This window comes from Orycteropus afer, unplaced genomic scaffold (assembly GCF_000298275.1).
Source record: "Orycteropus afer afer isolate SDZICR_OR568_19922 unplaced genomic scaffold, OryAfe1.0 scaffold00220, whole genome shotgun sequence".
Classification (NCBI taxonomy): Eukaryota; Metazoa; Chordata; class Mammalia; order Tubulidentata; family Orycteropodidae; genus Orycteropus; species Orycteropus afer.
Window position 1 is genome coordinate 1,389,250 of NW_006921807.1, and position 11,208 is coordinate 1,400,457.

The window sequence follows — 11,208 nt, forward strand, 5'->3', positions numbered from 1 at the left end:
CTTGTCAGATATGTTATTACCAAATATTTTTTCCCAATCTGTAGGTTCTCTTTTGACTCTTTTGGAGAAGTCTTTGGAAGCACATAAACATATAATTTTGTGAAACTATTTTTAACAGAAATATATCCAAACTTTCTCAGTATCTTTTAAAAAATGTTGCACCCATGGCTCAGAGACTAAAGGCTCTATTGCCTACTAATAAGAAAATAGGATTAAGTGGAAGGTCAGTGATCTTCTCTTCAACTCTTATCCATTCCACTCACCACTCATTCACACCAATTGTAATTACATTGCATCAAAAGAAGATGGAAGGAATATCCAGAGTCACTGTGATGACATACACAAATTGTAAATTTCTCCTTGAATTACAGTTATTACAGTCTAATAACTGGTCATTCATTTAAATTTATGCACCAACTACCAAAGCCAAAGATGAAGAAATTGAAGATTTCTACCAACTTCTGCAGTCTGAAATGGAACAAATATGGAATCAAGATGTATTGATTACTGCTAGTGATTGGCATGAGAAAGTTGGAAACAAAGAAGAAGCATCAATAGGTGGAAAATATGGCCTTAGTAATAGAAATGGCACTGGAAGTTGCATGATAGAACTTTGTAAAACCAATGACTTATTCATTGTAAATACATTTTGTTAACAATGTAAATGGCAGCTGTACACATAGACCTCACTTGATACCAGATAGAATACACCGAAATCAAACGGAGTACGTATGTGGAAAGAGGCAACAAAGAAGCTCAATATCATCAGTCAAAACTAGGTCAGAAGCAGACTGAAACAGATCATCAATTGCTCTTATGCAAGTTCAATTTGAAGCTGAAGAAAATGAAAACAATTCCACAAGAGCCAAAATATGATCTTGGGTACATCTCACCTGAATTTAGAGACCATTTGAGGAATAGATTTGACTCATTGTACAACACTGACTAAAGACCAGACAAGTTGTGGGATGACATCAAAAACATAATACATAAAGAAAGAAAAAGGTCATAAAAAGACACTAAAGGAAGAAGGGAGACCAAATGGGTCTCAAAAGAGACTCTGAAACTTGCTCTTGAATGGGGAGTTGCTAAAGCAAATGGAATAAATGATGAAAAACAAGAACTGAACTGAAGATTCCAAAAGGAATCTTAAGAAGACAAAGTAAAATATTATAATGAAATCTGCAAAGACCTAGAGTTAGAAAATCAAAAGGGAAGAACACAGTTTAGATTTCTCAAGTAGAAAGAACTGAAGGAAAAACTCAAGCCTCAAGTTGCAATATTGAAGGATTCTATGGGCAAAATATTGGAAGCATCAAAAGAAGATGGAAGGAATATCCAGAGACACTGTACCAAAAAGAATTGGTTGATGTTAATCTATTTTAAGAGGTAGTATATGGCCAAGAACCAATGGTATAGAAAGTAAAAGTCCAATTTTCTATGAGGGAATTGATGGGAAAAAAAGGCTTCAGGAATTGACAGAATACCCATTGAGATGTTTCAACAAATGGATGCAGTGCTGGATATGCCAAGAAATTTGGAAGACAGTTACCTGGCTGACTTACTGTAAGAGATCTATATTTATGCCCATTCTAAAGAAAGATCATTCAATAGAATGTGAAAATTATCAAACAATGCCATTAATATCACATGCAAGTAAAGTTTTGCTGAAGATAATTCAAAAATGATTTCAGCAGTATATTCACAGGAACTTCCAGAAATTCAAGCTGGATTCAGAAGAAGACATGTAACAAGAGGGATCTTGGTTGAAAGCAAAGAATACCAGAAAGATGTTACCTGTACTTTATTGACTATGCAATGGCATTCGATTGTGTGGAACATAACAAAAATTATGGATAATATTGCAAAGACTGGGAAAACTAGAACACTTAATTGTGTTCATGAGGAACCTGTACATAATTAAAAAAGCTGTCATTTTTTTTTAAAGGGAATACTGAATGCTTTAAAATCAGGAAGAATGTGCATCAGTGTTGTATCCTTTGACCATATCTGTTCAATCTGTATGCTGAGCAAATAATCTAGGAAACCAGACTACATGAAGAAGAATGTTGCATCAGAATTGGAGGAAAATTCATTAACAACTTACAATATGCAGATGACAATACCTTGCTTACTGAAAGTAAAGAAGGTTTGAAGCACTTACTGATGATGATCAAAGACTACAGTTTTCAGTACACCTCAACATAAAGGAGACAAAAATTCTCACAACTAGACCAATGTAAATATCAAGATAAATGGAAAAAAGATTGAAGTTGTCAGGGATTTCATTTTTATTGGATCTTCCCATGGAAAGTGATCTGGGGAATATATTAAAACTCGTATTGAAACATTAATATGATTTTCTTATAATATTAATAAGACATAATCTAAAGGAAAAATAAAGGACAGAAATTAATTTCAGTTCTGTTCATATTAAGGTTAAACTGGAAAAAAACTTTGTTATCCTATATTTGAAATATGATCAAGAATCTTGAGATATATGAAATTTGGGACTATTTCATAGTCATTAAAAAGTAATTCATGCTCTGTATATAAAAATGATATTGTATAGAAAAAATTTTTAGATAAAATATTTCTATTAAGGCTCTGGTAAGAAAGAATAACACTGTCAATAACTATATTCTTTATTTACTTAGTCCTCAGAACCAAAGTAGGGCTCACTCATTTACTGGATATTTTTCTTTGAAATAACTGAAACTTTTCATTAACATTGTAGAAGGAATTCTCCTCCTAATGCAGAGGAATTGGGTCAGGAGAGAGAGTCATCCAATTTTCAAGAAGTAGGACACTCTGCCAATGTGTGCAGGGTCAGTTTCTACTTCTCTTGTCAAAAACAGGAGATGCATCCACAGGGAACATATCCCTAAGTAGTCAGATGAAAACAAGAGCCTTAGTGTTTACTGCCTCATTTTATTTTAGACTTTTAAGCTATGAGTATACTAGTTAATAGCACAATATTGGAGTCAAACAATTCTGAAAATTTAACAGATACTCTATCTTTTCTCAAAATTGCACTATTAGTAAATAAATATATTTGGTAATGTTTCTTATTTATTCTTCCCCAAGTCAGCTAGTGATATCAAATATTTATGAGGGAAAACAAACAAACAAACAAACAAACTTTTATGTACCTGCTCATAAGGTTCTTGAATTACATTGTTCACATTGAAAGATAAATTAAGAGAAAAAGAAACAAAAATATTAATAATAATGTAGAATTAGGAAAAATTTGGATTAGATAGGTAAGAGCAAATACTAATTTCAAAAAATGTAAGACTACTTTTATTTTCAAGTACCTACTTTCTACATTGCATCATATTAAAAAATTCTGCCTTAAAAGATAATATATAAGATAGTAAATATAGCAAAAGAAAATGAAAATGTAACTGATTGTAACTAGAATAGACACTAAAGAATTATAAAGGATTACAGAAAATAGAAATAGCATTTTAGAAAATCAAATCAAGAATACACGATTTTGAAGCCACTTTCTAAACCAAACTAAGCCTATTGCCCTTGATTTGATTTATACTCACAGAAACCATATAGAATGAAGTAAAACTATAGATAAGGTTACCAAAGCTGTAGGGTCACTAGGAGTCAGAACTGACTTGATGGCAACAGCTTTCGTCTTTATGAAATCAGACTGCCACATCTATACATTTCAGAGCAGCTAGTAAGTTCAAAACACTGACCTTTTGGTTATCAGCCAAGTGCTTAACCACTGTGTCACTAGGGCTCCTTCAGAAGTCACTTTTGGAGTCCTAGACAGACTTTAGTAGTCACAAAGAGCTCTTAATAAGACAAAATAAGGGAGTACCAGTAAGATGCAGAATAGGCAGAAAGACTGCACAGACCCTCTTCATCAAAGAAAAGGGGAAGCAATTAACACAGATACAGAAAATAATCCTGGACCCCTGTGCTTTGAAGGGAAGGATATAGAAGTGGACTAACCTCCAACCAGTAGAAGATTTGAATGAAAAAAAAAAAAAAAAAGAGACATACAGAGCTGCAGTCTGGCAGTGATTCTGATGGCACAGACAACTAGGATATTGCTGAGTGGTGGTAGGACCTAAGAATTAACTAAAAAATCAGCCCTGCTAATCAGCATGGAGGACTTATCTGGTGGCTGGTGAATAAAAGGGGAGCAGTGAAGAGGAAGGCAGGCTGAGCTGTGGACTTTTGCCTGTCCAGGGGCACAGCCATTTTGAATGTTTACAAGCAGTTTGACCATTTTGGATATTTAAAGCAACAGCATTCTGCCAGATTCCAAGGACTTAGGAATACGCTCCACTTGCTGGGAACTACAAGGGCATTCCAGAAGCTGAAGACTAGAAAGGTGTGACATTCTCTTGTTACTCTTATATCCCACACCCTCTTGGTGAAGAGAAGTGTGGCCATCCCTCACTCCCACCCACCTTCTAGGCCAACAGGAATTCCATCCCAGTCTGTGTGCTCGGACAGAGCCTGGATGCCCTGTACTGCCCTGACCTGCCCCTATATATTTTTTCTTTTTTTCAGTTTGCTTCTTTGTACCTGCTTTAAAACTATATTTGCTTGTGCTTTTTTTGATCATTATTCAACTATTATTTTTGTCTAACTGAGTGGGAGACAGAAACAGGCCCCATATGACACAACTACACCCATACCTTCTGCAGCTTCACTTACTGAGTGAGAGCCACCACTTCTTTCTCCACCAATGGGTCAATGATAAACAACCACCTCAAAAAGCCTGACTCACCTTTAGCGGCTCTTTACAAACAATTAACAGATTTTTAAATGCAACAGTGTCTCAATGTTTCAGAGACAACAGGTCAATAAGGTCTACACAAAAGGCAAGATAAAGTGGTAGAAACAAGGGAGCAGGATATACACCCAGAACACATCCCTGAGGAAGAAGCAGCATTGGAATACTCTGATAAGGAATTCAAAAGAATTATATTTATATATCTTCAAAGGATTGAGAGACAGATCAAGGAAAACACAGAAAAAACCCTAGAAGAACTTTGGAAGAAAATACAAGAAGAAAATGACAAAATAATGAAAAATTAGAAATGATTCAAAATTTACAGATAGAAATCCAGAAGATTAATAATAAATTGATAAATTGTCAGAAATAGATAACACATTGAAAGGGCAAAGGAGGAGAACTGATGCAATGGAAGACAGAATTAATGAGATTAAAGACAAATACCTGAATACTTTTTTGGAAAGGAATCAATCAGAGAAAAGATCAAAACAAAATGAAGAAAGCCTAAAGTTCTTGTGGGATACCATCAAAAGAAATAAACTATGTGTCATTGAAATTTCAGAACAGGAAGAGAATAATAAAACCACTGAGAAAATTGTTCAAGATTCCCTGGAGGAGAACTTCCTTGATATGACAAAAGATGAGAACATATCCATTCAGGAAGTCCAATGAACCCCAAACAGGATAGACCCCAAAAGAAAATCACCAAGTCACACCATCATCAAGCTCATCAAAACCAAAGGCAAAGAAAGAATCTTGAAAGCAGCACAGTATAAACAGAAAAGTAACTTACAAAGGACAACCAGTAAGAATAAGTTTTGATTTCTCAGCAGAAACCATGTAAGCGAGAAGGCAATGGGATGGAATATATAAAACTCTGAAAGAGAAAAAAATTCAACCAAGAATAATATATCTGCAAAACTATCCCTCAAATATGATGGTGAAATTTGGAGATGTCCAGATAAGCAGAAACTAAGGGAATTTGTTAAAACCAGACCAACCTTACAAGAGATACTAAAGGGAGTTTTATGAAAAGAGAACCAAAAATAGCAAACAATAACCGACCATTAATATACAAGATGACATAACCCAGAAACCACAGTTATGGACATATCCAAAGCAAAATGAGCTTACAAGACTGTAAAGAGGGAACCAGAGACATCAACTGGCAAGTGAGGTCTACTACAAACCAAAAAGAGGGAAAATACTGTGCAGTTACAGAAGCTACAGATTGGGAACAAATATTTGGCAATGACATATCTGACAAGGGACTTATCTCTAGGAGTCATAGAAAACTCCAACACCTCAATAACAAAAACAAATAATCCAATTAAAAAATGGGCAGAAGACATGAATAGAAACTTCACCAAGGAGGATATTCAGGTGACCAACAAACATATGAAGAAATGCTCATGATCATTAGCTATTAGAGAGATGCAAATCAAAACAATGAGATACCACCTTACCCCAGCACTTGTAGCAAAATTCAATACGACAGAAAATAACAAATGTTAGTGAGCATGCAGAGAGATAGGGACTCTCATATATTGCTGTTGTTGTTGTTGTTGTGTGCCGTCAAGTCGGACCCGACTCATAGCGACCCCTCCTTCGGTTGCCAAGGCAGTATCACTATGGAAGTAGATTGACCCATCTTCCTTCCAAGGAGTGGCTGGTGGTTCAAATTAGCTTCTAATTAGCTGTCAAGTGCCTTAGGCACTATGCTCAAGAGCTCCTATATACTGCTGTGAGGACTGTAAAATGGTACAACCACTGTGTAAAACAGTATGGCGATTCCTTCAAAAGTTGGAATTAAAAAACACATTTGACCCATCCATTCCATTACTAGGTATATATCCTAAAGAAGTGAGAGCTAGAACAAGAACAGACATATGCACACCCATGTTCATAGCAGCACTATTTACAATAGCAAACATATGGAAACAACCTAGGTGTCCATCCACTGAGGAACAGATAACCAAACTATGGTACATACACACAGTGTAATACTATGCAACCCTAAAGAATAATGTAGACTCTTCTAACCACCACATAATGTGGATGAACTTGGAGGACATTATGCTGAGTGAAATAAGTCAATCACAGAAGGACAAATATTGTATTATTCTTTTATTATAAAGGTCAAGGAAAAGTTTCTATATGGAAGGAAATTTTCTTTGTTGGTTACCAGATATGGGAAGGGAGGGGAAAAAACACTGTTAGAGAGGTAGAGATAAGTATTGATTTGGGTGAAGAGGGCTATGTACCAAATGTGAGTAATCAACATGGCAGCATTGAGGAAGAGGAAGACATAGAGAGGTACATGGGAGGTACAGAGAACAAAGATGAACCCTTTTGCACATACAGTACTGTGTTGTCAGTGAAGGCAAACATGCGTATGTGCATGGATAGATAGGTGGACAGGCTGAACTATTAGGTATGTCTGTGAAGTGGGGAGTGTACCAAAGACCATGTATAGGGTTGGAAGACAATGGTCCTATAAGTGTATTTGTATGATCTGAATTCCCAGGTATATAGTAGAGCTGACAAGGGACAAGGTTGTAGTCACTTCTTGGTTACAGCCAGCTACACAGAGGCACTGAGTAGTGGAACCTGTGGGCTCGGGACCATAGTCACATGGGACATCAAGCTCAGTAGGCATAACATACTACATAAAACATTGTTTCACCTCCTATTTTGGTGAGTAGTGACTGGCATCTTAAAAGCTTGCAAGCAGCCATCTAGATGTAATGATAGGTCTCTCCCAGTCCAGAGCAAAGAAAAATGAAGAAAACCAAAGATTCATGGAAACAATTAGTCCTAGCGACTGGTACAGCATGTGATCCTCAGCTTATAACACTATGAGACCAGAAGAACTAGATGGTGCCCAGCTACCACTGTCAACCACTTGAAGGGGGATCTATGTAGGAGATTCTAGATAGAGAGCGAGAACAATGTGGAACAAAACTCAAAATTATTTGGGGAAAAAATGGGGACCAGATTTGCTGATCTGATAGATCCTGGTGGAACCTCTGAGACTATGGCCCAAGCTGTCTTTCAGGTCTGGAATTGAACCCGCATATGTAGCTTCCAGCCAAACAAAAGACAGGCATATGGATTCAACATTTACCTGATGTAGATACATTCCTTGGAGAGAACAATCATGGGGGAAAGAAGGGCTGTTTGTGCAAAGGAGACAGCTCAGTGGGCAGGAGTGCATGGAGGTATGGACACAAGGAAGAGGTAACTATTGGGAGGAAGTGGGAGGGGAGCTGTTGCTTTGTGGTAAATTGTGGTCAATGTCATGAAACAAAGTGTATTTGAACTACTGTATGGAAAGTGAATTGGAAGTGAATTTGCTCTGTAAACTTTCACCCAAACCACAATTAAAAAAGAAAAGACGATCATAAAGAATAATAAACCAAACCAAACTCACTGCCGTGGAGTCCATCCTGACTCATAGGGACATCTCCTTGGGTTTCTGAGGTAGTATTACTACGCAGGTAGTGATTCCTTTGGAAGAGTGCCTGGTGTGTTTGAACCACCAGCCTTCTGTTTAGCAGTCAAATGCCTTAGGCATTATGCTACCACGGTTCCTGTCATAAAAAAAATAGAAGGCGCCAAATGAAACATAGGCAATTTAAAATGGAAGGAGAAGTAATATTTGCTAAAATGGCTGTTATTTTAAGTTTTTTAAGTCTTACTCAGAGCCATAAAATTGATCAAGTAAATAAAATAGACATTTTAAAAAATGCTATTTTGGGGTATTGTTCTTAACAATTTGATTTTGGAAGTTAATGATGAGGACAGAAAAAGTGAACCTCCAAATTTTTCTAGCCCAGGAAAGTTAGAAGTATCTACAATGAAAAATAAATACTCAAAGGTAATGAATGTATATTATCCTTTCTAAGAAAAATAATTAAAACCTTTCAATCTGAGAAATGTATTAAAATGAATGACAAATAAGTAAGATACTAAATCAAAGGAATGGTGGAGAGCATTGCATCTCTTTGAAAACATAAATAAGTTACAATAATGGTGGAACATCATGTTCAATAATAGTGTTAATATCAAGATTATTTAAGTCAAAGTCAGTGGCAAAAATTCAGATCAACAAAATGTTGCAAGCAAATACTAAAACATTTTCAAAACTCAGGACCACGGATTATAGGATATCACTAAACAGGTATAAGAAATAAAAGGAACAAATAAAATTAAAACTCATCTCTGAAAACCTGACTCTTAGTTAAAGTTTAAAATAGGAAAACAGGAAATAAAACAAGAAAAATATTGCTTACAGGAAACATACCAAATATGAATGAATCAGAAAGATTGAGAGTAGAACTATGGTTAGAAAAATAACAAGCAATTAAAGAGGAAAATGGAGTCCTTTAATAAGACTAATATTTATAATCCATAATGAATAAATATAATCCTCAACATTTATGCACTGTATGCCATTTAAATACAGAAAGATGTGATGGGACCACCAAGATTAAATTATAAAAATATATAATATCAAGAGACTTTAGAATAAAACAATGAAAAGCAACTGTTAAACATTACAGTTACCTGTTGTGGTAAATAATAATTGGGACAAATAATAGGCTAGCCAAGATGCTTAAAAGCAAAAGCTAGAGAATGAGCTGTTCATTTGTTGTTGTTGTTATGAGTCGTGGAGTCAGACCCGACTCATAGGGACCCCTCCTTGGGTTTCCTAGGCAGTATCACTACGGAAGTAGATTGCCCCATCTTCCTTCCAAGGAGTGGCTGGTGGGTTTGAACCACTAGCCTTCTGATTAACAGTCAAGTGCCTTAGGCACTACACCACCAGAACTCCTAGCTCTCATTTTTGGCAAACCTTGGGTCTGTACAAGAAGGAAGTGAAGGCTTTGATGAAGTTCTAATCTGCCTGATTGAGTATAAGAGGGTTATTCCAACACATACAAAGAGGCTTTCAAAGAAGACTTTGAGATTACTGGTCTTGGTCCTCTAAGGAATTGCCTATAAAACCATTAGCATATCACTTGTATAAACAAGTAAGGATCTCTGATACTGCAATGCCTAAGGCACTTGACTGATAACCAGAACATTAGGGGTTCATACCCACCAGACTTAGGGTGGGAGCTCTGGTAGCATAGTGGCTAAATCACTTGACTGCTAACCAGAAGGCTGGCGGTTCAAACCCACCAGCCACTCCTCGGAAGGAAGGTTGGGCAATCCTACTTCCGTAGTGATACTGCCTCGGAAACCCAAGGAGGGGTCGCTATGAGTCGGGGCTGACTCGATGGCACATAACAACAACAACAACCCACCAGATGCTCTGCAGAAGGAAGATGGGAAGACAACCTACTTCCATAAAGATTTATTGCCTTGGAAACCCAATGCAGGTGGTTATGAGTTGATGGCAGTGAGCTGGGTTTGTTTCAAGTTTTACATAAATAAGTAGAGTCTTCACTGGCCAAACAAAAAGAGTAAAGACTATCAAATTAGTTCAGAGAAGTCATTAAAGAAAAGAACAAATAACAACAAAAAACAGCAGAAACAAAAAACGGGACAATTTAATTTCCAGATTTATCACTATGTTAAACCAACAATTATGACATATGCAAAGAAACAAGTTTCACTTATACACATGGAAAAAAAGCAGTCAATAATATAAAATAAATTGTTCCTAAGGAAGCCACACATCAGATTTATAAGACAAAAACTTTAATCTGTTACTTCTAATGTATTCAAAGTGCTAAAGAAAAGCATATCTAAAGAACTAAAAGAAAGTATGAGAATGATGCCTCACCAAACAAAGAGTATCAATAAAAAGATTGAAATAATAAAAAAATATAAATTATTAAGATGAAAAGTACTAAAACTAAAAGAAAAACTTCACTAAAAGGATTTATATGATACTAAAACAACCACAAGAAAGAATCAGTGAACTTGATTATCCAGTCTGAGGAACAAAAAAGAAAAAGACTATGAAAAACATGAGCAGAGCTTCAAAAACCTGTGACATATCATCCAGCGTACCAGCATATGCATAATGAGAGACCATAGGAGAGGTGAGACAGAAAGAAGCAGAAAAATATCTGAAGAAATAATGGAGGAAGCTTCCTAAATTTTATGAAAAACACAATCTATACTTAAAAAAAAAAAAAAAAAAAAATCCCAAGTAGGATTAACTCAAAGTAATCCACATCTATGTATAATATAGATCAAAATATGAGAAGTCAAAAACAAAAAGAAAGTTATGAAAGCAGCAAGAGAAAAGTGACCTGTCATATGCAAAGCATCCTCAATAAGATTGTTGTTGTTGTTGTTGTGTGCTATTGAGTCGGCCCCGACTCATAGTGACCCCTCCTTGGGTTTCCTAGGCAGTATCACTACGGAAGTAGGATTACCCAACCTTTCCTTCTGAGGAGTGGCTGGTGGGTTTGAACCAC